Source organism: Haliotis cracherodii, unplaced genomic scaffold, assembly GCF_022045235.1.
Source record: "Haliotis cracherodii isolate W230 unplaced genomic scaffold, xgHalCrac1.p SCAF_5, whole genome shotgun sequence".
Classification (NCBI taxonomy): Eukaryota; Metazoa; Mollusca; class Gastropoda; order Lepetellida; family Haliotidae; genus Haliotis; species Haliotis cracherodii.
This window is the reverse complement of record NW_027266308.1, coordinates 13,235,369-13,250,906: the sequence shown is the minus strand read 5'-3', so window position 1 is coordinate 13,250,906 and position 15,538 is coordinate 13,235,369. Positions and strand designations below refer to the sequence as shown.

At 39.0% G+C, this 15,538-nt stretch overlaps 1 protein-coding gene across 5 annotated transcripts in view; it reads right to left on the bottom strand.

Annotated features, from left to right (window-relative positions):
* LOC139444286 (skin secretory protein xP2-like) overlaps nt 1-15,538 on the bottom strand; it is a 97,825-nt gene that overhangs the window by 25,397 nt on the left and 56,890 nt on the right. Inside the window, exon 1 of one of the 5 annotated variants that reach the window (XM_071225219.1) lies at nt 11,164-11,256. The exons of 3 other annotated variants lie outside the window; for them this stretch is intronic. The gene's annotated coding sequence lies outside the window, so the exon portion shown is untranslated. Of the gene's footprint in view, nt 1-5,747; nt 5,966-11,163; nt 11,257-15,538 lie in introns of those variants that run through there. One more of the 5 variants, XM_071225218.1, reaches the window with a different exon arrangement.

Genomic DNA, 15,538 nt, shown 5'->3' with positions numbered 1-15,538 from the left:
CTCGTATCCCATGACACCAGAACTGACTGTACAGTCAAGCCTAGAATGGGTACCACCCTATTGTAGAGCCTGATGTTATCAGCCGGGACAAAACTGACCTTGGACAACTTTCCTGTATCCCCATATTTTGCTTTGTGAAACACTCAATCACGTCCTGACAGCACGGTCCTAAGTAGGTACATGCTGACACATGGTGGGAGGTCATCCTCTAGGGACTGAATACGTGTTCACACCATCGACCATCAGTCTGTTCAGCAGAATCAGACTTTGTCATAATATATGTGTGGTCACCAACTGTGGTTGTCAGACTAATACCATCCAAAGAAATATTTGCACATAACACCATAAATCGTTAAATATAAAGAATAAAATAATGTACAAATTGAAAGCCCATCATCTCACTGTTTACGGTCCAAGCCTGTTTCTATAGAACATCTCACCTCAACCAACATTTCTTCATTTAACTGCAATATTTCCTCACAATTATGTCATCTTTTTTCTCAAACACAATATTTGTCCTATCTTGACTCATTAATCTGCAATATTTCCTAATAATTATGTCATCGTTTTCTCAAACACAATATTTGTCCTATCTTGAATCATTTTAATCAAATCAGCCTCAACAGTCAATTAGTTGTAACACGCACATTCCAACGTTCACATGATTTGCTACAGAAATGACTGACTAAACAGTACACCTATGAAGAGACCCTGTTTAGAAGATACACTTCTTTGGCAAGATGGGTTAATTAACGGCATGTTGGCTGAATAAGCATCCCCTTGATAACTATCCCATTAGTCGTAAATACAAACAACACACTGTCTAACATTTCTAAACATGAAACATCAAACGATATTTTTGTTGCACATGACTTTCACAAGACTCCAAATATACCTACCAGAAGAATAAATATTTGTTAATTGCAATATCAACAATGGCTGTTTGCAGTGAATGTGTATATGTTTATGTGCAAAACACCATCATCACAAAACATACACTACTATCATACCTCAATGAGCAATGTACATGCATGAGTTTAGCTCAACATTACAGGCGGTAATGAGCATGCTTACCATTCACCGAAGTGTATAAATGACCATTTTGCAGTCCTCAAGTCCATAAGTCAACAAGTTCCCGGATGATTTTCTAATAACGAGCTTCCGCCAATTTCGTTACTAAGGTCAAGGGGCATGACCATAAAGTGTAACATTCACTCCCACTTAGTTTTTTCCTTCCAATGTGACAATGTGTGGATGCATATCAATGTCCACATTGATACAGCTGGAAAAAAACTTTGGGTGGGATTATTCCCGATTCATGTTAGTAAATACATGTAGGGCTTTATGTACACTGGTATTAGACTGGAGTACCTTCTCACAGCAGCCGGGGGTTTGTAACAAAGAGGAGTCATCACTGTATTAATGTAGGGAATCAAACATGGTCTTGTAGGGAGCACTGACCACTTGGCTATCATACAGTTAGTTCAGGGAGCATTTCAAAAGTTGGATGTCTAATAAATTTACGTAAACATACGTAACATCAAGTTTAAGATGACATATATATATTTATGTATTTATTTGAATTCCCCAAAGGAAATGAACACAAAAGCAGATTGGATAAACTATTATTTTTTTCAGAAATACTCCTAGTGGTTGATAGCATGAGGTACCATCTACTTATATGGCATCATGTCCCACACTGACTGTATGTATCTCTAGTAAACAATATCAAATGAAAAACATAAATAATTATAGATTTACATGCGTTCAAATCCTTATTTGCAATTTGGAGATCAAATGCTATATTGAACGAGAACCCTGAGAGTCAGCCAGTGTATGTTGGGTATCAAATCTTATACGGCATAATATGAATCTTTATCCTGACATGATCCATACTGTTGCAAGTTTCACCCCCCCCCTTCACCCCCCCTTCACCCCCCCCCCCCCCCCCTTCACCCCCCCCCCCCCCCCCCCCCTCCTTCATGCAGCTTATTGATCTTGCAGGGTAAATTGCAAATGTACAAAATTAAAACATTTCTCCACTTACAGGGTTTCGTTTCAGTATCGAAAGTATTTTGGTCCCTGATGTACCAAATTAACTGATGGCGAGAGACGGTAGTATACAATCTGCTGCCAGCTGTATCGTTAGCGCCAATCTACCAGTGTCAGGAACCGGCTACAGCGTATGAATCACGCCAGGTGCAGGTCTCGACACTTACAAGTCTCTCCTAGTCATTCTGTGTTTGTCTTCCAGTGGCACTGAGTCACCTAATTACTAATTGTCCTGATCAATCATGGACACGCAAGACTAACTCTCCACTCCTGTAAGGGAGCCGCAGGTCAAAAGTTCAATTCAGGATAGAAAACATAAATCTTAAACTTTTGAGATGCCCCTAGACTTGCACAAGTCTCCAAGACAGAAATTATTAGTTTAAATCATCATTTCTACATTATATAAATAATAAGAACAAGTTGTGCAAATAAGAGACTGGCGTCATTAACTTATCTAGACTTGCCTATTTTAAGGATTTTCTTATTATTTACCCATGGACTTATTCAGTACAGTCTTGGAGCAAGTCTAAGATGCCCCCTAACGCTCTTTCATAAACTTAAATGTAAAAATGTTGATGTACTCAATGAGATTTTATTGTCAAGTATATGTGACAGGGCTTTTGCATATGTTTGGTTATGACAAGGAATATTAGGGATGACAACCTTATATTATACATAGACAACATTTCAGGGCTACTTTAACTGCCATCATATAGCTGGAATATTGCTAAGTGGGGCGTTGAACAACAAACAAACAAACAAACAAACATTTTGCTCTTTCTTAGGCGTGCATATAAATAATAAATTGCTCTACATAACATTCCTGATCATAATCATATCCAAGTTCTAAATGACCATAAAGACTTAAACTGACTGCATTTTCAGTGGATTTCTCTTTTTCAATTTCAAAGTAAACCATGATCCTAAGAACCGTTATTCCCCAACTTGAACAGTGTATCCCCCTAACATTTTAACTACTGTATGTAATCCCTACATATGATCTTAGCACTAAGATCACCATAGCGATAGGATTGCTTTTGAGGGAAAGAGGCAGTAACAGTTACTGACAAATACATCACAGATAATCATAAGGTTATCAGTTGGTTCTGATTGAGAACTACATCGGATGGGACCTGTCTGACATGATCATATCTCCCTGACTATGAATACACGATGCCATTTAGAAAGTGGTCAAATGTAACAAATGTTATATTTGGGATAACTCTTTCTAAGTAAAGTACAGATTCTCGTACTTTTATGGGGTTGAATCTCGTCTGGGCCTCGAACCGTCACTGCCAGAGTGAGGCACCTAATAGTTAACACACAAAAACAGCGATCTAACCAACTCAGCCACTGAGGCTTCCACAAAATGAAAGTCCGACAACTACATTCTTCACAATATTCATATTAATGCTTCTGGTATGAACCACTCCACAACCACTACCTATATTATGACTAGATATGAGTCATTCTCATGTGCTTAGTAAGACCGTCTTTTGGTAATTGGAACTTCGTGATAATCATTGATTGATATTATTATAGAATTCCGAATGACCTCACAGCATTCCATTACAATGAAGAATGGACAATCCTCCGACCTACGTTACTCCAATATTAATAGCTGCTATATGTACACTCATTAATGAAGCACACATTACTCAGAAGTTACTCAAGGCTGCCGTGGCACAGTACTAGTGACTCCTGGGTGATAAGTTGGTCTCCAAACATGGTCATGTTGAGCTGCAACAACCTAACTGTTATTACACTACTGATTAACAGGTCAAACAGCGCATTAGTGCAGTAATAACAGCTAGTTATTCTTCTGCTGTTGTCACAGCAGTGTTCAAACTGAACAGAGAAGTCTTGTGGTTCCTTAATTTGACATTAGCTACTGTTAGAGATCCTAATTGCTAGATTGAAATACTATTGTACACTCAAGGTTCTCAGGATCTAGTTAAAGGGGAACAAGGGTTATAGGGGTCTAGAGTTAAAGGGGGATTGGGAATAAGGGGAACAAGGGTTATAGGGATCTAGAGTTAAAGGGGGACTGGGGTTAAGGGGAACTAGGGTTATAGGGGGTTTAGAGTTAAAGGGGGACTGGGGTTATGGAGAACAAGGGTTATAGGGGTCTAGAGATAAAGGGGCACTGGGGTTAAGGGGAACTAGGGTTATAGGAGGTCTAGGGTTAAAGGGGAACTAGGGTTATAGGGGTCTAGAGTTAAAGGGGGACTGGGGTTCGGGAGAACTAGGGTTATAGGAGGTCTAGAGTTAAAGGGGGACTGGGGTTAAGGAGAACTAGGGTTAGAGCGACACAAGGAACAGTTTTACATCTTAATAACCTTTGACATATGTGTGTCAGTAGTATCTATTGATAACAATACAGGTCACTTGTCGAAACACATGCAAGATGTGGTATCATCAAGCTACTACAGTCAGTTAAATAGATTGTATCACAGACCCTAGACAATAAATTAAAACTGAATCCAACTCAAATCTAGAATGATTTGGCAAGTCAGCTCCAGAAATTCAACATAGTTTATGGATCCATTTGGATTTTACTATCTATCGTGTCAATATATACTTATAAATAAGACAACCTTATTTCTGGGATTAAATATTAGTCTAGTAGTGAGTGATTATCTGCATTTGACTTCAATGTATGTAGCCTTCTGCATTAAAATCTTGTACCCTTCATTTACATCAAGGAAGAAGATAGGCTGAAGTATGATACTTATCTTAACATGGTGCTTCCTGTAAATATACTGAACTATTCACATTCAACAATGACTGCATTATTCCATTGTGCTCATGTATTACTGCACACCATGACTACAAGCAGCTCCATGTTCTATACTGCTCCAATTTTCATAGGGATATTTTTATCGCCCCATGATACACAAAACTGATTTTAGGAACTTGATTTAACTTGCACCGATGCATGTTGACATGAAAAGCTATAGCACCAGACAACACCCAATTGCGCCCTGGTCCAATAACTTATCAAAGTTGAAACAAAGGCATAAACTAAATAAGTAAAATATCAGATCTCTGGTGACAGCGTCACGTGTCACGAATTACACATAACACTGGGGTTAATGATGTAGTATGGCAAATAAAGCCTTGAGGTTTTCAGTGTGTCTAAAGATCAATTTTGTGTGGACAAGTATGGGTCAGTCAGATAAAAGATTGAATTTTTACACATGTACTTGGTGCATGTAGACGTAGATATTAGGATGCATGTTTCAATACTAGTTTGCACTGGGGCATGTTTTATAGCTAAATCAAGCCCTGTAAAACATCTGATTAATCCTAAAAAGGTTGAGTAGCATCTAAAACGCTAGTAGGATATAATTCTGTATCTGATAACAATAAGTAAAAGAGCATGGTTCTACTTTTTTAATATACTACAGCCATAATATTATAGAGTGGGGAAAGGTTTAACATGGAGTACCAACGTGAGAAATCAAATCTTCAAATTTGTCATGACAAATGCTTCAACCATTAGATTAATCAAAACATTCAAACTATATTAAAGAGTAAAACATCACAATCTGAACATATATTTCAATAATATAAATTTTAAAAAATGAAAAGTTTAAAAATCACTAAAAGTATAAAAGTTATTAATCACTTGAATAAATGTGACAAAAAGTAATAGTAAATACACATTTAGCTACAGCACCCAAATTCCATACCTTATAGTATAACCTGCACAGTGTTATCTCCTGAAGCTAAGCACACACACCTCTCCTTCAGCTGATAATCGTCCACTGAGAGCAGGCAGCTGTAATCCTTCCGTGAATGAAGCCAACCACTAATGGTCAGTTAGTCAGTGTGTGGGCAGTGTGACCAGCTACTCCAGCGGCCAACGTCAAGTGAACTGTTGCCTCCAGCCACTCCCTTGTTTCAGTGGGGATACTTCGGTTACATAACTACCATCTCTCATGACCTCCGACCCATGAATAATTATACTGATGAGGGCCATAATGGGTGGGGCATGCGAGAATTGATTTCACCATTCTTAAATCTACTTAGTAGATACTTGCAGTATCTAGTAGCATATTTATACTCGTTACAGCTGATTGTTTCTGTAATCTGTGACATGGTTCATAAATATTCAAGAATCGGAAATATAGTTATAAAAAAAAATCCAAGAATGTTTAGAGGATCCTGTATTTGGTGTATAGTCAATGTGGCAGGCTTGGAGGAAGCCTTTGTGGGTATGTATCTATATTTATGCTGCACTTGCACGTATTTACTTCCCCTGAACTGCACAGAAATATATGTACCGGTACACGACACGATGAGGAAGTTTATACAGATAAAAACGTTATCAGATCAACACACAAGACAACATGGACCAGGATCATGAATGTTCACTTTCCTTTCACATTATACCTAAGTGGCAGCAGGTTACGTGTGGTCAGGACAAATAGACCCTTAGTCACCCCAATCACACTATCTGCCATATATGGATGCAAAACTTTTTCTGTCCATGTCAAAATACATCTATGCCTAATTTAGTTCTGGTATCGACACGGTGATGCTGTTAACATCTACAGCAGTCTCACCATACATATGAGAGTGAGTGAGTGAGTGAGTGAGTGAGTGAGTGAGTGAGTGAGTGAGTGAGTGAGTGAGTGAATTCTCAGCTATTCTTGCAACACTACACAAGAGCATCATGCAGTGGTATACATTTACGATTCAACGGGGTTGGAGTAAAAAAAATATATTAAAAAAATGGAATAATTAGAATTTATCCTTATTTACCCGACCTTATGATTTCTCTAAGACTTAAAACTGACAAAATCTGACAAAGTTAACTACAAGTCTCATAAATGATAGATCTAATGCATTGTTGATATATACTCTCTCCACACCTATACTACTAACTACATGTAAATGTTACCCTAAAATATTAAACATCCTGCACTTGAAACATGTTGAACAGGATGAGTATTTATTTATAAACTACAGAACAACTGAAACACAACTTGGCCTCACAAATTTAATTTTATTATAAAAAACCAAACTGATTGGTAAGCATAGCATATGCAAACCATGAAGCATTAAAAGGTTTCAGGTGTAAAATATAGCTGTCAGACAATGACACGGACTCCCCCCTGTAGACCCTCAAATCTAAAAGTGTATTAAAGATGGGCTCTGTATCAGTCTGATGTTAAGCCAAAGAGGGTGGGGAAGGGAGGGGTGACACTAATACCAGCAGATCAAGGGATTGGCAACTAAACAATGGCCACACACTGTGGCCACAAGAATGTCCACTGTGAACTGATGGACCCTTGACCGTACAACATTCCAACTGCACCCAAAAGGGGTCTAAATACATCCAGCTATCCAGTCAAATCTTCATCAAAATATATTTCTGCAGACTATTCTATGAGAAGGTTTTGATGGAAATGACATACTTAAGTCATTATGACACTGTGGAAGACAACCAGCATCATGAAACAATCATGAATACGACATTGAAATCTGGAGGATATCAGATGGAGACAGTTCCTATGAAATATTAATCAAATGATATATTGATTTGCCATTCATAGTCATGACAGTATCTGCCACCAATGTCTGTCGACCTTTCTGTGTTAGGTAATGTAGGGAACAGTAAACATTAGTAATGCTTCACTATCTCAATATACATGTCAATATATCTTGTGAGGGAGGGCGAGATTTAGTTTTGAAAGATAAGCATGAATCCATTTGATAAAATAGTTTTTCAGCAAAATGGTCTTGATAGGAATTCAGTGAGTGAAGGAATATGTGTGAGTGAAATTGAGCAAAGGAGCAAAGGAGTGAGGGAAGGAGTGAGTGAGTGAGGAAAGGAGTGAGTGAGTGAGTGAGGGAAGGAGTGAGTGAGGGAAGCAGTGAGTGAGTAAGGGAGGGAAGGAGTGAGTGAGGGAGGGAGGGAGGGAGTGAGGGAGGGAGGGAGGGAGGGAAGGAGTGAGTGAGGCAGGGAAGGAATGAGTGAGGGAAGGGGTGAGTGAGTGAGGGAAGGAGTGAGTGAGTGAGGGAAGGATTGAGTGAGGGAAGGAGGGAGGGAGGGAAGGAGTGAGTGAGTGAGGGAAGGAGTGAGTGAGGGAAGGAGGGAGGGAGGGAGGGAAGGAGTGAGTGAGGGAGGGAGGGAAGGAGTGAGTAAGTGAGGGAGGGAAGGAGGGAGTGAGGGAAGGAGGGAGGGAGGGAAGGAGTGAGTGAGGGAGGGAGGGAAGGAGTGAAGGAGTGAGTAAGTGAGGGAGGGAAGGAGTGAGTGAGGGAGTGAGTGAGGGAGGGAGGGAAGGAGTGAGTAAGTGAGGGAGGGAAGGAGTGAGTGAGGGAAGGGTGAGGGAGGGAGGGAAGGAGTGAAGGAAGGTGTGAGGAAGGGAAGGATTGAGTGAGTGAAGGAAGGAGTGAGTGAGTGAAGGAAGGAGTGAGTGAGTAAGGGAGGGAGGGAGGGAGGGAGGGAAGAAGTGAGGAAGGGAAGGATTGAGTGAGTGAGGGAGGGAAGGAGTGAGGAAGGGAAGGATTGAGTGAGTGAGTGAGTGAGGGAGGGAGGGAGGGAAGGAGTGAGTGAGTGAGGGAGGGAAGGAGTGAGGAAGGGAAGGATTGAGTGAGGGCAGGAAGGAGTGAAGGAAGGAGTGCATTAATGCTACATCTGTTACATTGGAAAAAAATAAACTTCAAATGTTATTTCTACTGATACAGTGAGTGAGCAAGTGGGTATGGTTTTACGCTGCTTTTAGCAATATTGCAGCAATATCACGGCGGGGGACACAAGAAATGGGCTCTACTGATCCAGACCAATACAAATATGTGAGTGAGTGTCACATCATGACATATGTCAGATTAACATAGCAACATGATACACTCATAGACACATACAACTCTAGTGAAACCCAACTGCTCTGGGTATGATGCTGACGAACTATGGATCTGAATCAGGGCGAATCTGGGATTTGAACACAGGACAGCTGACCCTAGCAAGGCAGGAGGCCACAGGCCACAAGACAGTTCTTAGAACACTGGGCCCATTGAGTAGAACATAGATCAACAGCATTATACTGTTAGCACTATTTAGACTAACATCTAGTCTCTGAAATGAACATATCGTACAGAAAAAAACAGTTGTTCAGTTATCTAAATAAAAATAAAGTAAATGGAGCACAGTGACTCTCTTCATTTTCAGATACAGATTTCCTGATACTGCAGTGATCTAGACTTGCCAAACATTATAGACTTGCATGGGCTGTATTTGATATATTTGTATCAGGGTCTGTAAGACAGACTAAGCACTATTCAGTAGTTAAAGCTACATAGGAGGTATTCCCATATCACAGTGTATCTCCCTGGAGCAGTATTGACCGTATCCCACCCTGTGGCCCCTCCTTAAGAAGTCTGAAAGTTCAACGAGGCATCATCTATACTTGGAGACTTCAATGCATATCAAGCACTCACAGCGAGGAAATGTCATCATAGGAGCCCATTACAATTTGCATGTGTCACTAATACCATCACCTACTTAAACCAGAGGTCAGCACACTTGGTCAGGGACAACACAGAACAATAGGCCATCACACTCTAGAGCATCCAAAAAAGAACACATCTCTAAAGAAAGACCTCAAAATGGAATAGGCTATAAATCTTTGGTTTATAGATTTGTTACTCAGTAAGAATTGAAAAAAAATCAGTTAAATATCTTAAAGCTTAAATGTTTCTTTCAAAGGTTTTGGGAAAAAAGTTAGTTTTATAACAGTAAACAGTTCCTGAGCTTAAAACTGACCATACATGCATCACATAGTTCCAACTCGGATTCAGCAAACATGGCCTTACACATATCTAGATGATTCCCCGAACTATAAATAGATCCCTGCAACAGCAGGCTGACACAGGCAAAGAACTGGGTGATCATCATTATTTTCATGTCATTAAGGCCGATCACCATCTTGCACATGATGTCTCATCATGATATATTTTCATGTAAAGGCCAAACAACACCTTTTCCACGCTGCCTCCTACTTATCACAAAAGAAGCTCTGTTAGAAATAAAAGAACAGCCACAATTTATGACATTTTCTTGAACATATATCAAATTCAAGTATGCTATAACATAGTTAACAAACAAGAGAAAAGTCTTGCTGCAATCTTGATAAGCTTTTCACACACTGATGAAAGATAAGACATAAAAGTTGAAAGTTAATTGACAGTCCACAGCCACTTAACACCTCCTACTATGGGAGAGAGAAGTCAAGCCACTCGGTACATTTGTCTGGTGGAGTGCGTTCTTTTAAGACTAATTCCCTTAATGCATCAGGCCAACAAACAAACAAACATGTCTGTCACACACTAAACAACGCGGCTGTTGATCAGCCTAAACAAAGTACACAAGCCAGGGATCTTCGCTGATTTAAAGATGGGGTAGCTCTTATCTAATTGTCATTAAAACAGAGCAAATAGACACCTTTAAAGGTGCATCGTCTTCATTTGCCTCCTGCACTGGACAACCCCATGTTTTAGACCTTGTTGCCATGGTTATTCAAATACAACATTGCACTTGGCAAATTGTGAACAGAACATGATGATTGTGGGTTTGGGAAGTTTCTTTTCATACCTGTGTTAGTACAGAGCTGGGCTTGTTTTACCACCTTTCTGCAAACATCCTTATTCTATACAAACAAAGCTGTGTGATTTTCCTTCTTGAAAATAGTTCCGAAAATTCATCCCATAACCCTACTCATTTGAACAACCAAACATGAACATTACTAAATTCCATCAATTATTTATAAATCAAAGATGATTCACATGTGAATAGGGATTTCCAAAAATATTTAAATAAATAAAAATCTGTGCTTGAATCATACAAAAATTACAAAAATACCATAAATTACCACAATCACTGACTTAAAACAGATTAAAATGAAACATTTCGCATAAATGAAAAAATAACAAAATGCATTTGCATAATTTTAAACATAAACCCCAAAATATTGTACAAGGTTACAATGACATTTCATAAATGTAAAACTGGTTGAATATCATTTCCAAACTAAATCAATTTGCCAAGAGAAAATAATTAAAGTGAGCAACACAACAAAAACATAAGACTTCAGATTAACATACGGTTTTATCTTCAGAAGTAATGAACCGTCACCAACTGGAGAATACCGTCTAAGTCCCCGAGCAGATTCAAGGCTGAATTTTCACTACTTTGTCCAATCGTGAATCACCAGGCTATGACTCAGCCATATAGATCCTGGCTTTCAAACCTGTTACAAGATCTCCGCTGATGCCAACCTGACTGGGACCAGTCTATTATGACTCATGTGATTTATGGAAAGTTTGTCTACACAAATCATTGTGGTTGGGGAGATTCAATTCTACACCATTTGATTTGTACTAACTAAGTGATTAGCAGATTAAAAATAAATGACTTTTGAAAAGAATAGATATTGACCAATACAACTGTGGGAACAGAATGTGCAAGAAAAACTAAATTGAAAATTGAAAATTGAAAATTAATGAATTGACTTGATAAGGGACTTTCAAACAGAATGATTTAATTATATCAAACTTTTGTTATCCTAATTAAATAACTTAACAGACAAAATGTTTCCTTACTTCAAACTATATTTTGCGTTGTGTAATATAACCTAGCAATAATCCAATCATGGGAAAAGGTTCTCTTGTAAGTGAACGTGAAGACAACTGAATTTGTATAATTTGATACAAGATACAATAAAGTTACTTTCAATAAACTCTGCACATGGTATGAAATTATTGACATCTAATCAATTAATATTCATTATTATTGTACTATTGAGGTGTACTAGATTGTTCTCAAGTCTCGTAACACTATCTTTTGAATCACGGTTCATTCACCAAGTACAGTCAATAATTAAATAATAAATATTTGAAAAAAATTGTAATGGTATCATTTTGATTTATTTCCTGAAAAACACAAAATAAATCCATGGAAAATACATCATGCTTTGTATGTTAATGTTGAATGTTTCTGTTCAGTGGTGACAGATTTAATTGATTTCAAATGATATACCATATTCAGTGACATCGCTATTCCAGCCTCAGGACAACACAAATATCCATTAGTCGTTTCCATGTGGAACATTAAACGTGGATCATCTTCAGTGGGGTGTATTGTAACGATTGCTTTAAGTCAACTTAACCTGGGCATCTGGTTTGTTTGCCCTTCAATAAACAAATGTACAAAAAAACAGAAGAAATATTCAGAAGAAATCTCTGCCAATACATGAATAACAGAGTCGACTGTACGATTCCAACATTTTTTGGGGTTTGTGAATCACTATCAACTAGTGATGATACCATATGTTCACTATGCTCTGCAATATTCCAGCTATATGATGTAGGCCTGTACATAATTGAGTGAGTGAGTGAGTGAGTGAGTGAGTTTGGTTTTACGCCACTTTTAGCAATGTTCCAGCAATATCACGGAGGGGGACACCAGAAATGGTCTTCACACATGTCAGGATTCGAACCCTGGTCTTCGCCTTGATGAGCAAACACTTTAACCACTAGACCACCCGTACATAATTGAATCTGGGCCTTAAACCAGAGATTGAAATAAGGACCAACATTGCACTATGATCTATTAAATCCCCTTGTTCGGGACGTATTCTAACAAAGAAACCTCCTGTGGTGAAGATCCACAAAAACATAGGTCCCAGAAAGAATACTTGTAATAATGACCACACGTTTGATTTAACAGCACATTTCTAACACATTTTCCTGAAAATGCAAACAGTGATCTGTTTTAAAATGGCCATTAAAATGTTCCATGAGAGTGGGCAGCATATTACATCCACACAGATGAATGATCACAAGATGACAGCTGCATTGAAGATTTACTTAATTAGGTTAGGTCAAAATGAGAAAATTAAACCATTACATCTCCTCCACTAGACCTCAAAGGAGTTATCAAGGGGTTGTTGAGGACCCCTATTGTGGCTGCGGCAACAGTTACATGCATGCCTTTAACCTAAAGTTCTTTTGTTTTATACTGAAATCAACAATATTATCAGTCTGCGAATGCATGGGGTACTGGGTACGATTCCATTTCGTGCGTGCCAGCGTGCATTCCTGCGTGAGTGAGTGAGTGAGTGAGTGAGTGAGTGAGTGAGTGAGTGAGCGCTGCTTTGAGTGAGTGAGTGAGTTTGGTTTAACACCGCTTTTAACAGTATTCCAGTTATATCACGGCGTGTCAGCTTAATGTGGGAGGAAAGCCCGAAGTGATGCAGGTCTTAGACTTTTACCACTCTGGTGAAACCCACGAGCACGGGTATGGTGCTGAACTAGAAACCTAATTGGGGCGAACCGGGCTTCAAACGCAATAAACATAGATTTTTGGCATGCCCAAGGGATGTAACTCTGCACAGCGAATTGCCGCGCCTTGGACTGGGCCACCCGTACCCCCACGAGTCTAATATGGTATTGTATTTACTATTTATCATTCAATTCCATGAGGATTCCCCGGGCTGCCCAAACAATGCATGTTATTTGAGGCAGCAAAATGGATTGAGTAAGCAGGCTTGATGACAAAGTTTGTCTCAATTACCCGATGGTGTGGGTCTTTGCTCATATTAATCACGAATTCGGATTATTTACAAGCTGCCATCTTATAGCTGGAAGATTGCTGTGACAAATAAAATAAAAGTTTAAAGGGTTATTTGTTATTTTTCCTTGAAGATTATTCTGAAGATATATGATAAATTGTTGAAATGCTATGGGGTTACAAGTTAATGTTGACAAAACCTGTTATCAAATTAGGAAGACAAACTAATGAGGCCTTTATGACCACCCTGTTGATTATCTGAAGGTGTTACGCGAGGCTTCAACCAGGAGGATTACAACACCATCAACCGAAAGTGATAACATGATTACCAACATCATCGTGTACTCCACACATCAAATGAGGACTTAATCATCACCTCACAGCTAAATGTATGAAGGTGGACTGTGGTAACAACAACAAGGGACATGATCAATAAAATCTGTAGTAATATCCTCTCCTAGTGACAAAGACTGTATCACATGTTACCGCCATCTGCTTCACACAAACATGGCGTGTTTACATAACCATATCATCATCGCACACCGTCGGTCTCACCCTGATCGCCAGAATAAATATTGTGATTACGTCTGGCCAGGGAAGCTCTTATTCTTCACTAAAGACAACTTGGAATATTTTTGAAAGCGATAATTTGTGCAATGTCAAATGAGATATATCACCAGTTCGAGGGGTGTACCGATGGAGGGATCAAATGGTTTGATTGAAACTTCAGATGCAATAATAGTCACTTCCTTAGAACAGCCATAGGCCGGAATACTCACAATAGACGTGTCTTAAAGACAGATATTCTAATGGTACCTCTGGGAAGATATTTGAGACCTTTGAACTGTAGGAATATTAGGTGAATTTGTGGAGTGACATCTTCTACAAAGAAATATTTCAAATATGAAAATATTATCCATATTTATGCTGTTCCTTGTTTGTTTGTTGTTTAACGCCGCACTCAGCAATATTCCAGCTATATGACAGCGGTCTGTAAATAATCGAGTCTGGACCAGAAAATCCAGTGACTGACATCATGAGCATCAGTCTACGCAATTGGGATACGATGACATGTATCAACTAAGTCAGCGAGCTTGACCACCCGATCCCGTTAGTCGCCTCTTATGACAATCATAGTCGCCTTTAACGGCAAGCATGGGTTGCAGAAGACCTATTCTACCACAGATCTTCACGGGTCCCATATTTATGTATGAAGCAGGTATGTGGGACACACATCAAGATTCACTACTCAGACACCTCCCCCCCACACTAGGGATGACCCATCATGTCGTGTAGAGAGTGATTCAACGGTCGCTCTGCCTAATGAAGTAGGCAAGGAATGGTCGATAATGTGAGCATTGATAATGTGCTGTTCAGTGGTACTGACCCACATTATCCCATCTGTCACACAAGTCACCATGTAAAACCATCCTAACACTACCCAGATGGCACTCAAAGAAGACATTTTTTAAGGCTGATTAAATTCTAACATTTTATTGATATGAAGATGGCAATCTATGGCCTTGAAACTGATACACCAATTAACCTCTGCCTGAAACTACAATTTGAACAGAGGATGAAATTTTAATAACAGCTGATGATGATCAATGGAGTGCTGTATCAGTTTTCAACAGCACAATATTTAGATTGCCCATTAATCATTTTTTTCCATTTATGGACTCTTTCATTTATTGAAGTAAAGCCCCTAAAAGAAACTGATAACGTCCTATTGTGCTCAATACATCTCTAGGTACTGAAACTGTGCATTGATAAATTGATATGCACTGTCTTTTTCTGTGCAGTATAACATTTACTCAAATGTGTTGACATCCCAAACATATTTTGTACCTACTGCCCAGATGCTTGTTCTGATCAGTTGTCATACACAATTACATGTTCTTATCATGT